General features: G+C 38.9%; 1 protein-coding gene across 1 annotated transcript in view; it reads left to right on the plus strand.

Moving 5' to 3' along the window:
• The first annotated feature begins 12,788 nt into the window (after positions 1–12,788).
• The window catches only part of LOC139722864 (uncharacterized), a 79,664-nt gene continuing 65,764 nt past the window's right edge, over positions 12,789–26,688 (plus strand). The window contains exon 1 of the mRNA XM_071634145.1: positions 12,789–13,184. The gene's annotated coding sequence lies outside the window, so the exon portion shown is untranslated. The remainder of the gene's footprint in view (positions 13,185–26,688) is intronic.

Consider the following 26,688-nt stretch of genomic DNA (forward strand, 5'->3'; position numbering starts at 1 on the left):
CGAGTGATTCGGGGATAAAATGAGAATTTATAAGAATCAATTGATGCTATGGGGACGGTGAGCTTGAGTACATGATCTCTTCTGCTGACATACGGAGCTTGGGTTATGAAGTGAGGAAGATGGATGTTGACTAGCTGGTGATGTTTTCTATAAAACATGGTGCTATGTGCATGGAGACGACGTATGTGCAGTTGATCCCATCCCAGATTGGAGACAAGCCCTGAAGCTGACGTGGATCTTTTGCAGTCGCAGGTGACAAAGCGAGCAGCTGCTTTCTGCACTCTTTCTAAGCCTTCGGCAGTACTGGAAGTGTAGGGATTCCAGGCTTCAGAAGCGTACTCCAGCTGTGGTCAAACAAGGCTCATGTATGCTTTGGGTTTTACAGATTTGGAACACGATGACAGGGTTCTCCTTATCAGCCCAAGGGTTTTGCTAGCCTTGCCTTGTACGAGTTGACAGTGTGTGTTCCATCGGAGGTCCTTAGATATGGTGACTCCGAGGTACTTGTATCTGTCGACCCTGGGTACAGACTCATTACAAAGGTTGTAGTTGTGCTCAATGGAGCATTCTCTTCCTTGTGATGATGAGGGAAGCACACTTTTCAATACTAAATGCCATAAGCCATTTTGTTGACCAGTCTGACAGGGTTTGAATGTCTTGCTGAAGGATGGCGACGTCATTCATGGTTTGGATTTCTCTGTAGATCACACTGTCATCTGCGAAGAGGCACATCTTGGACTTAATAGTTGTGGTGATGTCATTTATATACAGCAGAAAGCGGGCTGGGCCGACAACCAATCCTTCAGGTACCCCAGATGTCACAGGCACCCAAGACGATCGGGAGCCCTTGACAACAACAGCTTGCTGCCTGTTGGAAAGCAGGGACGTGGTCCAATGCAGTGTGTCTCCTTTTATGCCATAATATTCCAGTTTGGTCTGTAGATGATGATGAGGTACCCGGTCAAAGGCTTTCTGAAGATCGAGGAAGATGACATCTGTTTGGCCTCTGCATTGCAAGGTGTGTGCCCAGTGATGGGTGGCAGAGATGAGTTGGGTGGTGGTGGACAATTTCTGCCTAAACCCATGTTGTTCATCTACCAGGATGTTGTTGGCAGTTACATGTTTTGAGACATGGCTGAGCACTATGTGCTCCATCACCTTTCTGCAGATATAAGTCAAGGAAATTGGCCTGTAATTGCCTGGATTGCACTTATCACCGGACATGTGAAGGGGTGCCACTACTTAAGGCACACCTCCATTCCACTGGAACATTGCCAGAGTTGTAGCTTTGTTGAAACAAGAAAGCAAGGGCAGGGGAAATTTCATCAGCTACAATCTTGAGAAACTTAGATGGTAGTTCATCTGGTCCAGAGGCTTTGGATGGGTTGAGGTTTGACAGTTGCTTGGCCACACCAGGGCGATGAATGTGCAGGTGACCTATGTCGGGATAGTGCATGGAGCCTTCCATATGCACGTGACAAGCTTGGTTGTTTGTAAATGTTGAGTGGAAGAAAGAGTTGAGGCACTCTGCCTTCTCTGTGTTAGTCATGTGGATGCCCTTTTTGGATCTCAATGAAGGGATTTCCATATTTTCGGACCTGCTGTGCTTGACATAAGACCAAAATGCCTTGGGATTTTCCTGCAAGCTGTTCCCTATGACATTATTCTCCTAATCATGATGAGCTTGGTGAACCAGTTTGGCAACCATGTTTCGGTGCCGTCTGTAGATCTCCCAATTTGATGCTTTTGGGTGACTACGGGCTTGCCTGAACAATCTTTCACGTTTCCTCATTTTCTTTTCAGGTCAGGAATGACCCACGGGAGATGACGCCGTGTCTTGCTGATCTTGGATGGTATCAGATCCGCCAAGCATTTCTTGAGGAAACCAGATATCCTCTTCCAATTTTCGTCAACGGTTTGGAGTTCTGGAGAAGAAAGGAGGAAGTTAGCAGAGAACTTTGCAGCTGCATCTTTTATGACCTGGTGGTCTGCTCGATGGAACTGGAATTTTTTTTTTTTTTCTGGGAAGTGCACGGCCAGTTTTTGGATTGCCTGGGAAGATGAAGGATACAATATTGTGGTCGGATATAACCCTGGATGAATGCATACGTCTATGACGAGACCTGTGTTGGATGTCAAAAGTAGATCTAGGATGTTACCAGATGCAGGACGAGTTACATCCCTAACAAGTCGAGTCAGGGAGAATTCCAGTATGGTATCAATCAGAAGTTGATGAATGCTATTTGCACAGCTTGTGCCAGTCAAAGTGCAGGATTCCCAATCAATATCTGGAAGATTGAAATCTCCTCCAATTATGATATTGGGGTGGCTTCTTCTGTGTTTAGAGACAACCTCTGATATGGAGAGACGGAGTTCCTCTAGATCTTGTTTTCGCTGGAGGACGATAAAAGCTCGCTATGAATAGCGGCTTTGCATTTGTGAACTGCAGATTACACCAGATGATTTCACTGTTTGATTCAAACTCAGGACAGGTGGATGATATGAGAGACTCGTGCACCGCCACAAAGACTCCACCCCCATGTTCACTGCGATCCTTCCGGAATACTGTGTAGTTACAAGGGAAGACACTGTACGCAGGAGTTTCTTCATCAAGCTTTGACTCACATCCAAGAATCACATCTGGTTTGTGGTGGACAATTGTCGCTTGGTATTGGGAGTACTTCACGCGGCTTTTAAGACCATTGCAGTTGATAATGATGCCCTTTAGGATGTTCCTGCGGTTTTTATATGGTGAGAAGCGTGATGGTAGCCTTGTTGCATGACCATGTGACCTGGAAGTTGGTGTGGATGTCTGATGGTTTTGAACATCACTGGTCGGGTCACTAATGCTTAGTGATTCAAATCGATTGCTTGTAGAGAGGTTTGATTTGCTGAAGGAATCTGATGATTCCACGTTGATAATATGACATTTGACACGGACCCACGAAAAGCTGTTGAGTCTGGAGAGGACTTCATATGATTGCTCAGAAACGCCAGTGCATGCTATATGGCACCATGTGTTGCAATTGTCACCATGAAGTGCGTGGTCACTGTCTATGACATTCACTGTACAAATAGCACATGGGAAAGTCTCTGTAGGTCCTGGATTTGGCTCAACTTGGCCACTCAGGAGTAGAAGGACAGCCAGATGACTACCACTTGTAGAATGTAAGTTAAGCACTCCAATTGAATTTCTGCTCTTATGGTATGCTTGAAAAAGAAGCGACGTACTTGCTGCATGTAAGTAGCACATCTGCTCGTGGGCAAAGAGAAATGTTTGAGGCATCGGGCGAAGGAAATCCTAGCACATGTACTTGCTGGTAGACTGGCTTTAGAAGCAGTAGGCTTGTGGTAAAAATAAGGAAGGAGGCCATGATGACAGGATGGGACCATGAGGTCATGACTGAGGGAGGATGTCTACCCATGCTGTGGGAAGTACCATGCAGCATGTAAAAAGTGATGTACCAGACTCAATTACTATAAAGTGGTACTATCAAACAACAAACTGTAGTACTTTTATGTGGCAGAAATAGTGAGTAAGGTACAAATAGTACCTGGTAGTGTACTGTATGTAGTAGTGCAGCATATACAGTACTGTATATAGGCCTAGTACTGTACATTTACACTGCACACCTACATTGACTGGGCTACATGAACATGTATTCAGACCTGAAGTCCAGTCTGAAAACCAGTCAAGAATAAATCAGCAAGTCAACCACAATAACACTTGTCATAACATCTTCTTACTTCGAGTCAAGATTGATTTGTACTCAGACTTGCCGTCACATTTATGAACATCATAGAAGCAAGGGAGGAAGCTTGAACTGAAGAAGCTCACTGGTGCAGGTGGGTGTCAGTTTGTACCAACACACAAGGCAACCCCTGGGGCTGATGTATCCATTCCTTAATACACTAAACTGAGCTGACACTGTGTGAGTAGTGCTGCTGAGAAGCTAAAGTAATGTCCAGATTTCCAGAGCAACAAGTCAGAAAATCCAACAATATGATTTGAACATGCTCACATGCATATCAGCTTTTGGTAAGCATGTTTTTAAAAACACAAAGTAAACATTTCTAATAAAAGAAAGTGAGATTTGCAGAGGTTTTTGGAAACACAACTATCACCCAACTGACACAACACACACAAACATTGCTTCAATATCGGTTAAATATCGGCCATATAAACATGTCTGTCCGGACTACCCCTACCCCCCCCCCCCCCCCCATACAAGCATTATATCACTTAACATGTTTGTTACATTCTTCTGCACTGCACCTCTGTAATGCAGAGGAAAAGATGAATTGAATAATGGTTTCGAAATACGCGTGAGGTTACTACACCTTACATCACTGAGGACAAACTTGTTTCATATTCTCGCGTTTAATGTGTAAAATGTAACAAACATGTCATCCCTTAGGCGATTTTATTGCCTAAGATGTAAGTGATTGTCATGAAATGGTGACATTCAGGTGTGTCTGATTCGCGACGTCCATGTCGTAATGAGAACCATTGTACAGATGAATGGAACATCCTTTTCAAGCACATGCGCGCAAAACTTAAAATTAGAAACATTGCGCCCTATTCCGACAAGGTCTTTCACCGAGCAGTTTTGCAAAAGGTGCTTGATTCATTCTTGATTTTATTAAAGAAGAAAAACTTGGACTTTTATTTCACATGCTTCCAAGTATTTATATGCTATGATTTATTCTCTTTTTTTTTTGGCCCAAAGTAGTACCCCATGATGGGATAAAGAAATGTACCTCGCAAAAATCATTATCTTATATCAACATCAATGTTCAAGCATTCAACATAATCTTATGAATATATATGATTTATATAAACTGTGAATACAACGAACTGATATGGGTGGGTGGTATATTTCTCTGCCTTGGGGGTGCAATATACAAAATCCTGCAAATGATTCATTTGTTATCATCGGATAAAATGAAATATTTGAATTAAGTCAAAAGTTTAAAAAAATCCATTCCTTATCATATTCATAATATTACATTATCCTACATATTTCTACGGAAAAAAAAAGGTGTCATCAACTATACAGTATGTCCCAAGTCAGATTTTCGCATTGATAACACCCAATATGATTAAACTGTCTAAATGCTACTTGAAGGTCTTACAATAAAACATCTTGGCTCTATTTTGCCGAAAACCCCGTACAATTTGGTTAAGCGGTCACAGAGAATGTGGATTGTTGTAAAGCATGTCATGAGTCTGAGTCTTCCAAGTTCACCACTTCGATGCGCTTGTGTGTGAATACAATAGACAAAACTAGGAGGGAAGAGATACCTGACATCCTCTACAAAATTCCTCATTCCTCTATGACCATTGAAGCAAATCGAAAGGGGTTTTCTGTAGATTTGGGTAATTAGTTATTACTGATATGGCTTTAAAATAAAAATCATACGTTTTCAATAAGTGTATCTAACCTAAGTTTGTTTGGACATGAGCATGGGTTTTTGAGAGTGTGCAATGGCACAATCATAAATTTCCTCTGGTAAGAGCGATTGCTCCCCTGTACTACGTGCGTGCACGAAATTGTTACGTGATAAAATGACACAGACATCCCCCCCCCCCCCCAAGGCAACAACAAACAATAAAACAAAACACGCAAAAACCAAACTTGTGGATCGGTTACTAAAATTAAATTTAATCTCTTTTCATTTTCTTGAAGAGACCTGCTCACGTTTTCGCGGATGCGCTTTATTTTCTCCATCGTTACATGCTTTCTTTGCAAAGATGCGTACACACTATCTATATTTATATATCACTGACTATTTATGGCACACACACACACACACAAAAAGCAATATATGTTTACGTTTATGCGCAAAGCGGGCTATGCACTAAAATAAAGCAGACTTGAAACCTAGGCTGCACACAAAGAAAAGAACAAGAGAATTGGCTGGAACAATACTGGCGTGACGTGGGAAACAATTCTTGCTCTCAAACCACTTCTTCTACGTGGTTGCGTACAAAAGACAGAGCAGTACTAACGTCACTTCACTGCAGCGTTGACCCTATAGTGAATATGAGCCTAATGACAGCTAGATTGAATACATAAAATATCCTCCACGAAACAATATCTGCTCAAGGACACAAAATAATCTAAAGCACCGTGGAGGATAATAATAAACGGAAGTTAGTCGGGTATAGCAGTCATGAAACGTTAATTCTTAGTGTTATGAACGACAAAAGTGCAAAATAGACAAACAAACTAAAACAAGTACAGCAGACAATATATACCGGCGCTTCTACCCCATTGATACCGATGAGAGTTAATTGTAGGGCAGGAGCGGATCGGTATATGTGTATCAAAGCAGGCACTATATAGTATGATTGATGTTTGATCGCAATTGTGTACACAAAGTACTTCTGACGTTTATCGTACGCCTCGTGGGTTCGCATGATACAGAGGGACTGCCCGTATGCATTTCCCAGCAACCCACGGAAAAAAAGTGAGCTAACTGTTTTATAAAATGGGTAAAAAAAATGATTGAAATTATAGCTACACATTGTGTGCTAACTGTAGCTTGCCGGATTCGTGGAAATGATTTTTCCATACATCCGGTAAACTTTACCATTATTATCCATAACCCTGCGTGGGGTAATTATGGAAAATAGGCATTGCTGAAAGAACATGATATATGCATGCAGTCAGTGAGAATTGATTACATGATAATCAACCAATCAGATTGCAAGAACACGCTAAGCTTTTTCATGATAGGTGTTCCTTGAAACTAAGGATCCAAGAGAGAAATCAGGGTAGAGAAAGCTAAGTTGTAGATATAAATGCGTTCAATTCAAGTTTATTTAACCTGATTCAATTTATTCCAAATCAATTCATTTAATTCAATTGAGTACCTGAATATAAGAACGACCCAAGTCCAAATTTGGCTATCGCGTTTGAAAGACATTTACGTAGTCATGCAAATACAGATAATCATTCAAGTGACTGTGTTATATTCAAATTTGAATTAATAACACCCCAATAACCGAAAACGCTTAAGGGAGTAGGAAATTTTTTATCAATTTCCATTTTTCCTAAATTTTCTCTAATGGACTTGGGTCGTTCTTATATTCATATACTCAATTGTGACAATTCATTTAATTCATTTGTGACAGATGATACAGTTTAACAGTTTGTAAGAATTAAAAATCATAAAATATAATACAAAATATATGTGCGAATGATTATCATAAACAATGAGGCAACAGTGTATACTTTGCAATGGTGACTATTCATGTCACTGTTCAAATAGTGTGTTTCTGGTTCACAAAAGCACTGGGTTCTCTAGGTCCTATAGGAAAACAACGGGTGATATGAGTAGTGCTTACACTTCGCCAACGTAAATGCTCTGCGATCCTTACATGAATTCAAGACGTTCATAGCAAAATGTACAATCAGTCATGCATGTATAAAGAGGATTCCACAAACTTTCATATTTCATTAGAAGTAGGCCTACACATTTCCTTAGCTTATCACTTATGGTCGATGGATATGTTAAGAGTATGCAATTTCTCCTGCTGCGTAAGAGGTAAGTAAAGGTCAAGATTATGCCCAGTGCTTTCTGAAAGAAGTAAGTCAAGTCGTTTTTCATTGTGTTAGAAACGAAGTAAATTTGTTGAGTTCTCTTTTTTATTCTCTTTATACCGTAGTGGTGCAGTGATGCTATTACTCTTACAGCGATGCTGGCACAAAAAAAAAAAAGAAAATTCATAACCTTTCTTAAATTGATCATCCGATGTTTTTCAAGCGCTACTGATGCGTTCGGTGCATTCACTTCATTCACCTATACATATTTGAGTATGATTCTCCGATATAAAAAGCAAAACCATTATCTATTCACAGGTAGTAACATTGATAATATAATAGGAGTCAGGCATAGAGCCGAACTAGGAGTAGCGCAGAATTTGTTGAAATCAGACGGACAACTCGATTTTAAGTATTTCCATAAGCTTTAATCATGCCAACCAGACTAGGGAATTATATTATTGCGTCAAATTCTGCCCCAATGGTTACTACAAAAAAAAAATGTATATATATTACGGAATCAATGTGTAGTTTAAATTTTACTATAATCTTTAGTTATGCCAACTAGACTAGGGAATTATGTCATCACATCAAAGTTTGTCCGAGTGGGTTCTACAAACAATGACAAAGAAGTGATTTCGAAATCAGTCTGTTGTTGTTGTTCCTGTTCTTGGTTTTTTTTTTTTCTGTGGATATTTTTAGTCATTCCCTTACCAACAACAATCCAGTCTGTTAAAAGGCAAATTTGATAAAACAAATGTTCTATTCAACTTAGATATCACTTGACAGATATGCATATTGTTTACAGAGGGATCCACATTTACAAGCTGTGCTTTTTAGTGGACTACTCATTTCCATCATTCTATTTACCTGTTGATGTCATTTCTGCAAAGTATACATACTTTTTATACCACTATATTCATTTGCACAAACATAAGTACTATTCTTTACAGTGTTTACTTTACTTTTGCCTGTATTCTTTGTACTTTGATCGCTTTTCATTTTTATGCCTCCGCCACGAAGTGGTGCCGGAGGCATTATGTTTTCGGGTTGTCCGTCCGTCCGTCCGTCCGTCCGTCCGTCCGTCCGTCCGTCCGTCCGTCCGTCTTTCCGTCCGTCCGTAATGAATTTTGTGGACAAGGTAACTATCAAAACCTGTTGAGGTATCCTAATGAAACTTGGCATGTATGTGTATTAGGGGGTGAAGTTGTGCCTATCAACTTTTGGGTGCACACGCTCAAGGTCAAAGGTCAAAAGGTCAAGGTCAAATACATAAAATTTCACTATTTCCACCATATCTATGCAATGCCTGAAGATATTTTCTTGAAACTTAGTGTATACATGTATTACCCAATTTAAATTCTCTGGTGAAAGTTTGAGTCATGAGGTCAAAGGTCAAAGGTCAAAAGGTCAAGTAAAAGTATTAAAACTTCTTTTTTTCTCTGTAAATTGGAAAATTGTGCAAGGTATCTTCATGGAACATAGTATATACATGTACTGACTGGCAGTGATTATCTAGAGAATGTAGGGTTCATGGGGTCAAAGGTCAGGGGTCAAAGGTCAAGTGCAACACTTCAAAATTTTCCTATTTCCCTCATGTTCATGCAATGCCAGCAGGATTATTATTTTTTTTTACACTTGGTGTATGCATGTGTAACCTAACAGAAATTCTCTGGAGAGTTTTTCTTTTCTTTTCTTTTTTTTTTGCCTCAAAGGTCAAAAGGTCAAAGATCAAGTGAAAGTGCTGAACTAACTTTATCCTCCATATCTCAGAAGTGGCTCAATTTATCGTGGAACTTACTGCATATTTATGCATGTTCTACCTGAACGTGATTATCTTATGAATTTTAGGGTCAAAGGCCAGATGAACATGGTAACAATTTACTATTCAGTACAGAAATTGCACTTTTTCTCCATACCTGTACCATGAAAATTACTGAATGCATAAATGTATGAATGGGTTAAAGTCCTTAAATCCCCAAATACATGCTCTCCTATTCATCCAATTAAACCAAGGTCAAGGAAGGTGAACATTCAACACATTTGTGACAAACTTGTCATTTCATTATTTTGCCAGTTTTGTGAAAATGTAATCACACATTGTCCACATGTACTATCTAGACCTATTAGGAGAATCATGCATTATGGCGGAGGCATACCAGTCGCCATAGCGACATTTCTAGTTTGATAATGGAAATAATGGAAGAATTGAAATGAATGGAACTGAATTGAACTGAACTGAAAAAAAAAAATGTTCCTATATAGGTTAAGACATAATTATGAGCTACGTGGGCCAGTTGCTTTCAAAAGAACTGAACATCTCTTGAAGATCATATTAAAGAGCAATTGAGCCACTATGGTCTCTGATTACAAGTATGTTACATTTCTTTCTTCCGAAAACAAGAAATTGGGTTTGTTAATCGATACATCTCTTGCGATATTACAAAGGTTTGTTAGAACGAAGGTTCTTTAATCCGAAAATAACATGTATGGTTCGAAATGTAATCAAGAATTTTCCTTTGTGCGCATTTTCTTTCCGTTTTGGGATTAACGGACCTTCGAAATAACGAACCTTATTTTGTTTTCGGATTAATGAATCTCCGGACTAACGAATCTTTGGAAGAACGTCACAAAATATATTACTCATAGACACCCGTGTATACTCGGGACTAGTCTTTACAGATTAACGAACATGTAGGTAGGGCCTATAGGGAATTTGTGTGTTTTGGAATAATGAACCTCGGAATAACGAACATCATCCAATTAATCCAGCAAGTAATGGATTTTTTTTTTTGGGGGGGGGGGGCAATAGGAATCATCATATCATAAATTGACAACTGATAAGTTTACCACGTTTACTGTGTATCTCATATTTGAAAAAATATGTAAGACTGAACATGCTATGAGTTTACTAATTCAGCACAAAATCAGGAGAAATTCAATAATTACATTTATTGATAATGCGCAAAATCATCAGAATTCAAAGTCAGGAGAGAAACTTTTACTTATCGCCTACAAATGTATTCTTAATGTAAGGGTCAGTCAAGAATTTAACAGTTTAAAGAATTTTGATGAATATGCAACTTACCAAAGCAATGGTATGTGACCAAGAATAGGACTCGCAATCAATGTGGAAAAGAAATATTTATTCTACCTTACCATTATAAAAGCAATGAGTGATAAAATATTTTGACTAATTTCAAGCTACCACACCAACACCATAGAAATGCCTTTTACAGGAGGGGATAGGTTAAAGAGTGCGTCTTCAAAAAAATCATTATTGTCAGAGTGATATGCAAAACATGTAAAGGTGTTAGCGATTGACTTGGGAATACCACTCCCTCAGTGAGCTCATCGACCACTTGCGATATTGGCACTTGATGCGTTTTCGAAGTACACAGTACTTCTTGGCTTTCTCCTGATCTGACGAAAGTTCAGTTGACACGTCATTGCAACAGACCGCCGCTGTCTGTAGGAATAACCTTGTGTGTAGCTATTTTTGACACTTTCAGCCACTTGCGTTTATATTACTTCGAACCTCCCCCACCCCTCTTTTTTTCAGATCTTTGTATATGTATGTGTTGATATAGTTAAAAAGTACAGTGCAGTATTTCAGGCATTGATTAATCATCAACCTGCTACAAATTTTTACTACCTAAATGGATTTCAAGCACACTCACAAATTGTAAGTCAAGAGCTCAGATTTCATCCGTACTCCGCGGAACAAACATGCTAAATTTCAAGGAAATCAAAGCCCAGATATAAATGTGGATTGACTTCAAACAGCAATATATAAACACATCATTGGTAGTCTGGAGGAAAGCGAAAACGCAATAACAACAATATTTATGAGCTTTTTCAAATTTCTGTGCAGTCATGATAAGAAAATAACAGTAAAATCCAACACATTTTCACTCTTTTAGCATAATGATGGAGCACTTGATTTACCTCTTTCAAATAGCAGACTCTATGTCATGCTTGGGATACGGGAGCCGAGTTGTGCAATGTGGGTGGCACACGTGACTGCGCGTTGTGGTATTCATAATACAATTTGTTCGCCTTCCGCAAAAAATTAACGATATCCACCATGTCTCGCTATTCCTTCAGCTCGAAAACGCAAGAATATACTTGAATTGACGTTACTATGGACTTACATCTCCCCCCCCCCCACCTGAAGAAATAAGCAATGTGATGACCGCTTTGTGTTTATGAACGAGAAATAGAAAAACCTGAATGAAGCCAGCAGTAAATCGAAATAGAAAACAGCACAATTATTTTGATTGAGTAAAGGAATGAATCGTAGTCGAGGAAGATCGAAATAAAAAAAAACTTTCTCGGAAAGCTTAGAGCATTTTATTCCAAACTGGATAAATCATTCCCAGCTTGTGTGTTTCCAAACTGGATAAATCATAACCAACTTGATATTTAGATATTCACAAAAGCATCGTTACGCAGTTGTCACCAACCAAGCACACTTTCTACAGTTTCCCTCTTCCTTTGCGTTCCAATTCATTCCCCTCTTCTTCCTCTCCTCCTCCTCTTCCTCCTCCCCTCCGACCTCCACCTCTCCTTCTCCTCCTCCTCCTCCTCATTTTTTTCTCCTTCTGTTTTCGTCTTTAACTTTTACAATAGATGCTGTTTTCCCAATGTTAAACCACCTCTGTTCCACACCCCTATAGAGTATCTGAAAGTGTACTGGTTTGCAGTTACTGTATGCAACAGTCCGTAAATCCTTCGTATGCTTTGAGTGCCGATGAGAGTAAAAAAAACCCATAGCATTGTACAAACCGTCTAAAGTCCCTGGCACAGAAAAGGTTTTAGAAAAAATATTAATGATGTAGGAGTGAAAATTTGTCCATAACGCACCTCAAGGATATTGTGAAAAGGAATATGAGTCAACATAGAGTGAGAGAGATACAAGGAAAGAGAGAGGGAGAGAGAGAGAAGAGGTGGAATTTTTAGTCGGAAGAGAGAGGGTGGTTGATGTTTTTTACAACCCTGCAGACTCCTTCATTTCACGCGCGTTTTCACTACGCTAAACATAGTCCATTGATGAAACATCTGACATTGTGCTCCAAAAAAGAAGTATAGTGGGTAGTGTTTGATGACGTAGCTAGTCACTTGACGGAAGACCGACCAATCGGATCGCTCCAATCTGCCAGTGCTCGCAAAACCCCTTGATGCGGCGGCAATAAAGTCTGGCGGGGATGGCGCGAGGCATCCAATGCGTGATCGACCGACGAATAAGTCAAGTAGGCGAGCGGCGTATTTATCTCCCGTCCAAGCACCGACTGACCATCAACTGCAGTGAACATTAAGTCAATTTTGTGGGAACGCTGCATCGGCTGAGGGCAAGAACAGAAGAGAGAGAGAAAAAAAGACAGCAGAGAAACAGACAGCGAGAGACGAATCACTTTGAGAGAAGAGTTTCCAGAGCAATCTTCAGGTGCCGGATATAAGTGTCGAAGCGGCAACTTGGCAAAGACGCCGCGGGCAAAGAAAAGAAAGAGTAGCAGTTGGTTGAACAGAGAAGGCGTGCGGTTCTGGTTAACGAGAAAAAGAGAAGATACCTAACGCGACCATAACTTGATTACCGTGTGCCATCAAGAAGTCCCAGACATTCAACAGTGTCAGGTAAGAATAATCAGACAATGTTTCATATTTGAATGGTCTCACTTGCACTTATTACGATTGCTCTTGCTGTTATTCGGAAGATAGTGTCTTTCCGGTTTATCCGATGCGAATATCGCTGAACTTTTGGTTTCCGTTTGTACAAAGAAAAAAAAAAACACACACACACGCACACACACAAACGAAACAAAAGAACAAGAGTAACGCGGACTTAGTAGTACGTGGTTCAGATATCTCTGCTTTCTCTTTGACTGCAAGAATATCACCCGTATAACAATTTGTCCTCATTCTAAAAGAGCATCATGTCACATTATCAATTTTCAACCAGCTCCTTGTAAGACAACGGCAACTCAGCAGTACGATGTCTCCGTTGCACCAACTCCTTGTTTCATGGCTTATAGTCTGTCAGATGGTAAACTGGAACATGTAGCACCAGTGTTTTGTTTTTGTTTTCGCTTCTTTCTTGCCATTGATTGTCTTTTCTTTCTTCGTTGTTGTTGATGATTTCTGAATAAATCCGGGTATACTTTTTTGCTGATTTTTTTTAAAATTAATTTTGACCACGACATTCACATTATTTACAGTTAATGCTAGAGGACGTTATTAACACATTTTTGGTGCGATTGTTCAGACTCTAGCGAAAGCAGAGTTGAATCAAGTTATGATTCCCCGGTGATTGTGCAAGGATCACTTTAGAAATTAAAGATTATAATATAGATTGCTGATTTCAACCTGCTGTTTCCCGAAGAAGACGGAGCGAAGTCAATTACACATCTTGGTTTCCAAGACCTGTTAGGGGATACTGAATTCACTTTGCCTTGGCAATGACTAGTGGGAATAAATCTTGCCCAAGAGGGAAGATTAGAAATGGTAGTGTCTCGTCGCGAGATGAATCCAAACCATTTTAACGGGGTTCTTCTTTGATGTCGTGACGAGCCTCAAATCTGGTCGATGCAATGCCTGTTGTGTTGGTAGCATAACATGACATATACTTGGCCTATAATGTATTTTTGCTAAGAATCCATGTTGCAGTCAACTATACGGGGAGGTCAACCAGAAACAAATTGATTCCAATCCATTTTAACGTTCCTGTGATGAGGCTATTTTAGCATTACTTTAAAGTATGTGCCTTCCATTTTGAAATTGTAATTGGGAATCAATAATTCGTCTGTAAGTTGCGTTTAGGGAGAGGATTACAGAAATATACTGGTATGTTTGGAACTGGATTGTTGCTATAGCAAAGAAAATGATCAGATATCCTAAGTGGTTAATGAATAAAATGATAATGTGAAACTTCAATACGAGGGGGAAGAGAGGGAGAGTTTGTTAACGACAGATGTCAGTGCGTATCATGATTCAGCTGGATATCACGAATATTGTATGCCGTCAACCTTTCGCTTTATGTTGTTGTTTTCCCTTTCGCCTTAAATATGAAACTGCAAAATAAGGTGTTTCATAAAGTATCGGGAGTTGACAAGTCTTTCATAGTCACCACATTTATAAAGACATGTTTTTCATTTCCCTATACTTGACTTTTGTGTTCGCTCGCAACCAACATGAACCTGTGCAATGATGAATTACCGTCGTGTTTTAAGACTGCTTGCCAGCTATATAGATCATCATCATTATCAGAATCCAGGTAGAAATGGGAAAAGAAGTTGAGGCATATCTTTCCACATATACGTCCAGATGACGTCCAGATGTCAAAAGTGATATTTATCGAACGTGAAAGATGTTCTCCATGGACTCCCTCATGATACGGTCCCCGTAGTCTGATCGGAGGACCAGTGATGTCGGGTGCAAAAACAACTTAACAAAGTATGACATAGGTGGGGAATCGATTAAGCCTTTGAGGAAAAAACGTACCACGTACCTCCCAAGAGTTGTCGGGATTTCCACGTCTAGCGCCACTCGGGTACATAAGTGGACGGGCGTTTGAAGGCAGTGAACACCCCTAACCCAGATTCAGCCTGCTACCTGCCCGTTGATTGATGCTTGGACCCGAATGTAGGACGACGTTCAAGAGAATTAGAAAGAGACAGAAGCACAGACACTAAAAAGGAAAGGCTGCTGAGAAAGACCGTGTGAAATAAAAAGAAGAACACGAGGAAAAGGTAAAAGAAATAAAAAAGAAGATGGACGAAATGAAAGAGTGAAAGGGGAAGAGAGAAGATAGAAAGAAGAAAATAAAACAGTGGAGGGAGAGAGAGAGAGGAGTTTAATAGCTAAGGAAGACAGAGGTCAATTAGAGATAAATAAGCCTTATTTCGTAAACTCGTTTCGTAAGTCAACGCTAGTATGACATTGTCGAGACACTGGAAAACTTAGAGCAAGAGATAGGGAGAGGGAGAGAGAGGTGAGAGAGGGGGAGATAGAGTGAAACAACAATTAAAGAATAGGAAAGGAAGAAGGACTGATGGTTCAAAGGGAAGTGATAGATCGGAGGCAAGAATTGAAATTGACTCTCTGTCGTCAGCATAAAACCATACGTCACAACTCGGGAAAGGCAAAAACAAACCAAATTATGCAACTCCCAGCGAGAACAAAGTAGTTTGACCACCATGCCCAAAGGCTTTGGGATCCGAAAAGCACGATTGAATTATCTATTGCCAGAGAAAAAAAAAATCGTCTTCCAAGGCCGTAGATTATTTCTTTCCCTCCCCTTAGATGTTACAGTAATCATGACGGGCTCAGAAAACTTCTTTCTTATGAACTGAATATGAACCCTACCTGCTTTGTACTTTTTTTCCTATCCACACTGCAATATATAGGAAAATCTGTACAACGGTGTTTTTCCTTCTTGTTCTTCTTCTTCTTTTTTTTTTTGGCGAAATTCGAACAAAGTGAAGGCAATACTGACTCATCTCAAAAGAAAAACGACGACCAGTTCTGCATCACTTTTCATTTTGCGTGAAATTTTCCAGCGTAATTTGATTTCAGCAAGCAGTAGGCAGCAGCTTGGCCAACAGATTGAAATAAAATATGCTGTTGAAGGGCTTTTCTCTCCATTTCCTTTTTCTCTTTCTTCCTTTTTTTTTTCAGAAGCCGCTTGAGAGAAATGCCCAATTTTCGAATCAGAGTAACCAATGCTGTACTGTTTTCTTTCCAGTTTAATCGTTTTAACAAAATAGTATGATGTACGACCCACATTTCTTCACGAATAGCATATCATGAAGAGAGTGAGTGAGGAAGACATTAAATGGGTGAGTTAGAGAGAGGAAGAGAGAACTTTTGGGAGAGTCTTAACACATCAGTGAACTGTTACTGTATATTTAGGTGTGGGTGTGTGTCTGTATCTGTGTGTGTGTGTGTGTGTGTTGTTACGACCAAAATCACACTGAGAATGATCGCACAAAAGAACCAATAAACTAATGTTCAGGCCGTTTATTAATAGGTACAGTGCACTCCCGTTACAACGAACACGGTTATAACGAAATTTCGTTATAGCGAAGTAAATCTTCTGGTCCCAAAATTATCACCATTAAAGTCTATGGTACAAAATTCGCTTATAACGAACACGGTTATAGCGAAATTTCCGTTATAACGAAGTCTTTTCCGAGCGCCACAGACAAAGAAAAACAAAAGAAATGTGCTCTGTTATAACGAAATGCGAATTGCCTTCGAAAATACGTAGCGGAGCAAGCATTTATAGCGTCTCTGCATGGGAGAACGCTTCACACCACTGTGTGTTTGCTCCTTGTGTCACGCACAGTTTCTGAGGGGAACTTGCGTTTTTTAATGTAATACAGTTATCCCATCACATTTCACATAGCTTTCCAGTGTATGATGAGTATTCAGCAAACATAATATATATATACGTGGTTTCCTTGTTTTTGTTATATATATTATTGTATTCGTTCGGTTATAACGAAATTTCGTTATAACGAAAGAAACCTGCCGGTCCCGAGCATTTCGTTATAACGGGAGTGCACTGTAATACGTTTCCGCAGGCAATATGCCACCCAGGCCTTATCTTCACAAATATAGCAGGTCAGCAGGTAACACAGGACTGCCTATAACAAGTCGCTACAGAGCTAGAAGTGACGTAGCTTCCCACAGCAGAGGTGTTGGGTACTTCAGAATTTCTGTGGCTTATATAGGTACCTTCACCCTTTCTTGAAGGTTCTGTAGTTCTCTCCAATCTGGGGATCGATATTTGCAAGTTCAAGAGCCTTCCAGATACTCTGACTTCCTGTCTAGTTATGTGCATAACATCCTACTTGTACCTTGAAATAACTACCAATCGCATTGGGCTACAAGGAGAGTGTATGTATTGCATCACTCAGCAAACATGTAGGCACTTCCAAGAACATTCTAGATTTTGTGCAAGCTTTTTCCTTTCACATGCATGTACAGTAGCTATACCAAATAGAAACGTCTCTACTAATCTGGTCAACCTGTATGCATACACACATTTAAAGCCACCATACACTATTACTACCAGTACATTGTATGTATATTCATGACAGTGTGCGTTTGTTTTGTTTGTGTATATGTGTGTGTGTGTATTTGTGTGTATTGGTTTCTACATCGTATGTTTGAGACCACTGATGTCAAATTAAGTCTTCATTGTCATTTATTCTTTCATGTCAAGTGCATTACATTCTGTTAGTTGCTAGTTGCAAATGCTAAAAATAGAAATGTCAAAGAGGAAATAAACAACAAAGCAAAACAAAAATATGTTCGGTACGTACATTTGACACGATATATACATATATATGCTTGTACATTAGCCGTCAACATGTGTATCAATTTCGCTTTGTATTTCGCTTGTATTGTAGTACTGTCGCTAGGCTGAATCGTATCTCACGTTTATCAATCAAATAAGAACTATACCACAAGCAAACACTTTCTTCTCGGCGTATAATCTCCAACTTTTATTCCTATCCATTCAAGGGAGCCTTCACGTCTGTCAGCTCACTGACTATAGATATACATAGTCATGTCTTTATCATTATCATTTGCGATAAGTCCGGCACAAACAGAGGCAGGGAGACATTTTTCTAATTAAGTAGAAGTGACCCAGGGCTAATCCGTCCGCCCCCACAACATACACGCGTCCCCGCGATCCTCGCTCCCGCTGCTGTAACCTTAGTCGTATCAGCTGCTGCAGAACCCCTCTGCTTTCCCGTCAAATTTCATAATGAAGAGCCGAACGCTCTTGTCAGCAGCACAAAGAGATGTTAACATGAATACCAACGCGTGGGGCTATACTGTAATATGCAGAGAGTGCAAACAATCAGTGACTCAGTCAAACTGTACAGATTCAACTGTATAGGGGTGCAGTTGAAAGAAAGATTCGCCTTAGAGGTTCGTGAAGATAAATTTGAATTCTGTTAAACAGAGGCCCCTTCTTACATTGGTTCGTTATTAGCATGATCATCCGTTATTATGTACCTCACAAGGCGAATTGCCAAGTAGATTTTGGTTCAAGTGCAAGGCTAAAACTCACGTGCCTGTACGTGTGCGCGCGTGCGTACGTGTTGTGTGCGTGTGCGCACGCACGTGTGCCTGGAGAGGACAATATTCAATATCTAAACCATCAGTAACAATAATTGATATTAAGGGAATATTGTGCGTGCGTCGTTTTGGTTAAAAAGAAGGATAGGAAACAAAACTAAACTTAACGGAATGATTGTGTGCAAGTGCTATCTTAGGTAGATATCGAGTTACAGCTATACATACAAGCATATTGCTCATGATTATTTTTGACCTCAAAATGAACGCAGCGTTCTTCCCTGATATGAATTACTATTGACAGCCGACATATATTGACGACAATGCCAAATTCATTTGAAATGTTGACGGACTCTTGTAAATCCCGGCTTTGAATACTGATGATGATGACCTCTACGGGTCTTTTTGATCAGCGGGCACCAACAATGTCAGGTGATCTCCCTGGAATGTATAGGGATTTATCTCTCTCTTTTTTCGCTTCTAGAGGTCAGACCAATAAACTTCAACTATAGCGATAAAATAACGTGTATACACGTCATTATTTCATGATAGTCTGTACACCCTCCATGCCTTCTGGACGAAGGATATTATAATTATTTATCTAACATATTTCAGTTCATTTATTTCATTTCCAACAAAATACGATTACAGTATTACACATATACATGATTATACATAAATATACAGAATTGATGCAGCTTTAAGATGCAGGAAAACGATGAGTGGACAAGCAATATATGTATTGACTTTTATAACTATACAAAACCGTACCAAAATTGTATATATATATATATATATATATATATATATATGTGTGTGTGTGTGTGTGTGTGTGTATACATACAAGAAAGAGAAGTTCTCACTATATAATGATAGATAGATATACGATCAAAAAGTGTATCAACACTTGAGAAAGAGCGAATCGCTCGAAAATTTGTGTGCTGATATAAACTGTTGGTGAATACTGCATTAACTTTGTTCCAGTTTTGCCTTTTTAATCTTATTACAGCATCACGCCAACACGTGGACAACCTTCTCAAATACATACAACGTGTATATGTATATATATATATATATATATATATATATATATATGTGTGTGTGTGTGTGTGTGTGTACGTGTGTGTTTATATAGTAGACATACATTATCACATAAATATGATTTAGCAAGGTGATTCAATCAAACGACTATTGGCTTTTATAACTTCTCTTATAATATTTTGTCTTTCTCTGTGCATCGATTTCTCGTCACCGTATTTCTTCGGCATCTGAAAGCTATGAGTGAAATATTTTGAAGTAAAGACCCCATCACTTCAGCGCTGCAACCAATTTATTTTTCTGTCACTTGTTAATGAACCCTGTCAACTAAAGTAACTGTGATCGAATGCGTTGTCGTTACTGAAGCAGTTTCAAGATACTCCTCTTCAAATGAAAGAAAAAGAAAAATAACTTTATGCATGTTTTTGCGCTTCCCACACCTTAATAAGTTTTCATTGTATTCATCGCACATAACGATATTAGAATGTTCTCTTTTAGAAAAAAAAAATGAGCTTTAATATTCGCTCGTCTAGATCGTCATGTCTGTTTCGACGTGGATATAAGGAATCATACTCACACTTTTGGGAGGGGTATGGATATTGTAGTCTTGTGGGATATGAAATTGAGTCACAATTTGTCTGCGTTTGCTGCTACACATGACTTTGTAGCCCTCCGCCAATCCCAATTGCAATCGAAGCCTCCCACGGGATGTTTAACATTGTGGATAAGTCTTAGAGACGAGGAGGAGGAGGGGAGAAGAAGAAGGGGGAAAAACCTGGAATAATCCAAGCTTTCTTTGACAAGTGCATTGCGACCCGTCACGTAGGGAGCTACGCCCCGATAGAATTAGGGAGGTGTACTTTTTCTCCCCAGAGCTGCGGGTGGCGGAATACATCTCGCCCCGGTTGTTAGGGATGCTGCGTTCACCAACGTTAATTATTCTTGTCAGAGGGGGCGCGCGGTGTACTCGTTCTTTCTAAGTGGAACATTTGCCCTTGATGTTGTCGAGGTGCGAGAATGCACCTCTGCAGTTGAAAATTCCGTGTTTAACAGATTACTTTCATTTTCTCTTCTACGTTCTCAACTAAGAGAGAGGTTCGAGTAAACTTTCTTTTTTTCTTTCCAGGATGTCACAACCGCAGCAGATTCTGTCGATGTATTACGCTGTAATCACGCCTGTAAACACTCTCGACATGAAACACAAACAGAGGTCCTCTTAGCGGTTAGCTAGCTTAATGTGTTTTTGGTCTTTTGTTGAAAATAACTTCATGCAACGTTACATGTGTTTGACTTGCGACCACGAAAACTTCATAAACATGATGAAGGCGTCCATTTAAACTCTAATTTTATGGCGCAAATTTTTTGGTGTAATCTAATTCAGCCTCAATCTCTATGATTTTCAGCCATAACATCATAATAAGATACAAAAACGTAACGCAGCAATGATACCAAACCTGCCACTAAAAAAATGGCGTTGACATGAAATACACTCGAGAATGCAGGCGACAAGGCATCAAAAAGCGTTCAAATCACCACTGACAATGTCTGACAAGAACTTGTGACACGCTTTATTAAAGAGCAAGGCTTACGATTAAAACTCCGAATCGTTCTTGGATTTTGAAATCTGGATAGAAAATAGTGAATATATCATCTGTTTAAAAATATCAAGCAAATTATTGACGTCTTAATCTTTGTCAGTGTGACTAGACGAGAACCAGATAAACTTTATTAAGTGTTTAATGTGAAAAGTAGCTATATCTAAAGAAGAAAAATGGCGCCATGAAAAGGCAACTATTTTGATTGAAGCAGATTTTGCGCAATCCAATTGGATTTAGTGCATTCAAATCACGGTAAAAAAAAAGAACACTCACACACACACACACACACACACACGCAAACGCTCACACGCTGACACACACAAACACGTGTTTTGCATTTAGGTTGGCCAACATTGGCTTTGAATAATGTCTATATGATTATGATAATGGCCAAAAGAGAAACAAAAAGCAGACTTGCGTACATATTAAAACAATATGTGATCCCATCGCGTTGCAGGTATCTTTACTTGGCATATATTCGGTATGTATGTATTTGTAAGCTCTATATTATGTCTGTACAGATATGCCGATAAGAAAAAAGATGAGAAGCAACTGGAAAAAAAAATTGTAGTTCTTCAACTTAGCCTCCGTTAGTTATATGGTCAATGCAAACTCGTCGCTAAGAACCCTGTACAAGAACTTCAGACTTTGGCTGTTGTATCTGCTTATTCATGTATTTATTTATTTATTCATTTAGTTATTTATTTATTCATTCATTTATTTATCTATTTATTTATTCATTCATTAATTCATTTATTTGTGTATTGAAATGTCTATTTATTTATTCATTCATTCATTCATTTATCAATATATCTATTTGCTTTCAGTCTACAATTTTCTTTTCTGAAACAATGTCTCGTGATTACCATTTTCTTCTACGTCACGGACTGACAGACTGATCTATACAGTGTATTCCATTGATCTGAAGAGTCAGGGACTGAAAAAGGAAATAGGAACGAAAAATGAATCAACACTTATGAAGCATTTAGATTTTCTACATTGCTAGTATACTTCGCAGGCAAAGTTCATCGTCAAGATAATTGTGAACTTTTAAAGGGTCTTATGTAGGATTACAGAATGAACCAATACCCCTAACAACTGACATATATGCAGTTTGCATCAGATAATGGGTTAATTTTTGGCAGAAAACAGAGAGAGAGAGAGAGAGAGAGAGAGAGAGAGAGATTCTTATATCATTTGTTCACCCCCTCCCATGCATGCATCTCAACAAGACAGGATGATCAAGTTATCTGTTTCCTTAAATTCGAATAACTTGTGTATGTGTGTATGTGTGTGTTTGGGTGGGTGTTGTTGTTTCTATGAATGTTTCGTGCCTATCAAATGATTACGGCCACGATTGTATCTGGAAATAGGAGGTGAATGGAACAGCCTGTTTTATATTATCACTAACAGATATATCTAATTTATTCCTAAATGAGAGCTATATGAACAGAATTGTCTCTCACAGGTTACACAAAAGTCAACTGGGATGACAATAATTTTGAAATTAGTAGTAGTAATGGTAATAGTAGTAGTATTAGAAGTAATAGTAATAATAATGATAATAATAATAATAATAATAATAATAATGAATAATAGTAATAATAATAATGATAATAATAATAATAATAATAATAATAATAATAACAATCTCATATGAGCAACGCCAGTGGATTGTACTTGTGGAAACAGTCGGTTTCAAATGATTTTTTTGTTCTATCTTGTCGCTTGCTTGTTTCTATCAACGTTTTGCTTTTGTTTTTGCTGTGTGTGTGAGTGTGTGTGTGTGTGTGTGTGTGTGCCCGCTGATGCTGCGGTCATCTCAGTATTCATCGAGAACCATTTGCGCGTCCATGCGAGACGTTTCGAGATTATTATCTGCAAGAAATTTCAGTGATGAGGTGAAACGTAGTTCTTGCCGACAAAAGCCCTCGGAGTCACCCCAACTTGGAATATTTTTAGTCCATCTGCATTCATGAATTTGGTATCAGCATCTTGAAAATGGAGGCATCAAAGCGCATGAAAGAACGTAATACACCCGTATACACAAATTTCGAATGTATATGCGCCAACTCGCTCTCCTCTATCAAGATGGAGTTGATGTCAAGTAATTACCTCCACGTTGATAAACAAGTTAAAAACCATGTACTTTTCCTTTTGGACATATCAGTATTCTTTGGTCCAGTGATTGTTTACTTTTTTTTCTTTTAGAGAGCAAGAGATATTTCATCTAATGAGAAAGAGATAGTAAACCAAAAAAAAAAAAAAAATGCGGAATGACTATCATATCTATAAATCTGTTGATCTATCTTTTTATCTATATGTATGTAAAATATATCATATATTTTACATAATATCTGATGTTATATGAGCGTCTTTATAAGGTATATAAACCAAGCATAAATCATGGGGCTTCCTTTTTCTTAACACATGCTGACTATTTTTATTTTTGTCAGATGTACAATTGTTGTATTGATGTGTTGATATTTCAATTATCTTTAGATTTTTATTCTTAATCATTTTTGTGTTCTGCATTTTCTCTCTTTGTACTTTTATTATTGTCATTCAGAAACAATGGGGTCATTTGATTAGAAGTTTGATCATAAATACAACCGTTCCATTCAATTAAATCCAGCTTATATCTACTTCAGGCAGGAGCAGATTATCTGTTCAAAGGATGGCGTGCAAATTCTGCTAGAATGTACCATCAAGTTTTATTCAAATAGTATTAGGGGCCTGTTTTCGGTTTCATTGTTATCAAGATTATTTTGCGAGAGGGGTCATTCACTTCTATAGTTTCCTTTCCGTTCACTACTTTCTACGTCAAATGCATTGCCATGGGGGTTGAGATGATGTTGATGTTGAGTATCCAACTGCTTTGATATTCGTTGGAGGGTCTATCAAAGGTGAAGATGTATAAACGATAAAATATGTATGCGATAGTAGAGATTCTGGACTTTTAAACTAATTCCATACTTGATACGAAACAGGAAATTTTATTACGTCTTTCCCGGAATTTGACGAATGAATGATAGATTGTCTAGACGCAAGACTACTAAGATTATTTACGGCTGTAAAGTAATCATCTACACGATAGACAGAAACAGCGTGATCATCAAATGAAGGATTAGTTAACGGAACGAAGGGAAGATCGTCATAGGGCGCACCTCGGAGGAGGGAAATACGATCTGAGTGGCGCGGTGTCCTCATGGCTTGTCCGACGAGAATTCCCGCCAACTTCACATGCCGTAAATTCCATGTGTCGTGCCACCCATTGCAAACGCGTAAAAAAACGAGAAGACTCTATGAATTCACGTAAGGGTCGATGGCAAAGAGTTTTCAATGACAGTCAGCTTTCAAAAAACAACAACAACAACGACAACAACAACAAACAAAACACGCACACCAACATCAAAACCAGAAACGAATGAAAGAATTCAGCTGGTTCGTTTTTCTCATTGCTGTAGATAAAGGTAGCCGCTCGTGATAGATACAGTAATTTCATCACTTTTCTTCCCAGCACCGTCATGACCTGTCGTGAGTGCATAAAAGAAAACAAAAACAAAAAACAAACGAAAAAAACCCGCAGAATCTTTAGAGGAACACAAGATAGACGTCATCAGCTCGAGTCAGGTTAGGTATGTGTGTGTGTGTGTGTGTGTGTGTGTGTGTGTGTGTGTGTGTGTGTGTACGTAAAGAAGAGTGTGTATGTATGTATGTTGTGTACTCTTAGCATATTATGAATAAATTTCCGCTAGCTAGGAGGGCGCGACAGAATGCCAACATGACTTTGGATCGGTCTTAGATGAATCGGGCTATTACAGATCTTGACGCGTGACGCAAAACTTGGCGCGCGTGGGCACACACAAACACACACACACACATGACTTCTGGATGGGTATATACAGTTAGAAAAGAGAAAGATAGAGAGATATAGAGAAAGGAAGAGAGACAGAGAGAAATGTGGATAGAAGAAACAAAGACAAGAAGGCAGGTCAACGTCTCCCGGGTCCTGCACGGGGTGACTGCAGTCTGCTTGGTAACGGCTTTTTATCCAACGCACAATCTCAGGCTGACCATGCTGCGATATCACGATATTTGTTCAGTGTTAGCGGGTGGCGACATCACAACACAGACTTAAGTGGGGTCCACTCGAGACCAATTAATCCGCCGCAAGTCCTCAATCAGAAGAGGCGGTCAAAAAAAAATGATAGACGTATGAAGATGAGCGCACACTCGGCAAAGACTTTCAGAATAGAATATCGTAACGCAATCTTTATTAAAGGGGTTTTCATGTAATGTGTGAGAGGGTGTTTGAAATGACCAGTTAAATTTGGGCAGGTCTCATGTTAAAGTAGACTATAAATAGATCTGTAAATGTGGAGAAAAAAGGAATGGGGGATAACAACACGTGATCTTGAAAGGGACATTCCAGACGATTTTCATAATTTCACATCATGTAGTACATAAATCGACAACTCCATATACATAGATTTGTTGAATTGATTGTAGTCCTTGAGCAGAGAAACAATACTTTGAAAAAACGTTAAGCAGATTACACTGGACAAGGATGATGACATAGGAGGTTCACATATTTCAGAAATGTAGCAGTGTAATTTCATTACAATACCGCTTGCTTGCGAGTTCACCTGTGTATAATCTAGAATGCCTTCTTCTTTTGTTCTGCTTCCAAGAGTCCCAACTCGTGCATTCTTATGGTGACTCTGCCATGTCATCATCCTTGTTCGTTGCTATTTGTCCTAAATATTGAAAATATTCTTAATCTTCATCCCAATTATCACAAATTCTGAAACTCTGTCCTCAGTATAAATGATTTATAGTTGTTCAGATGTAAAAATCTGAAAATCATCCGGCGGTGTCCTTTAAGTGCAAACAGGTGGAAATATAGTTATGCAAGCTGGAAGAAATACCTTGATTATCCAGAAAGGAGCAAAGCTATTAGAATGGTCATAAAATTGAGGTAATCCCGCTCAGACTATACCTCCCTTACGAATACAAACGAAAACAACAACAAGAACAATAACAAACAATCTTCATTTTGGTGTCAAATGGCATTATGAATCAACCTGATCAAAGCACCCTCTTGCATAATTTTACTAAAATATATAGAACTAAGGAAAATATAATCATTACAATGTATTTTTTCCCAATCCCGATAAGGCAGCTTATCTCGCCCTTTCTCACAGTCTGGTTATGAAGTCGATTTTTGCATTCGTTTATAGACACAGCCTCGTTTGTAAAATATTCTGGTTACTGACCTCTTTTATTCAAAGGCATTCTTATAATCACAAGGCTTAATTAACTCCCAGGTAAGGAAGTCAAAACAAGAGTCAAAATAGACAATTCCTACAGCGACAGCAGTATCATTACGTAGCCGTCAGCAATGTATTGAC

The sequence above is a fragment of the Diadema antillarum genome, unplaced genomic scaffold, assembly GCF_040938485.1.
Source record: "Diadema antillarum isolate AM-2024a unplaced genomic scaffold, OU_Dant_1.0 scf00000174, whole genome shotgun sequence".
Classification (NCBI taxonomy): Eukaryota; Metazoa; Echinodermata; class Echinoidea; order Diadematoida; family Diadematidae; genus Diadema; species Diadema antillarum.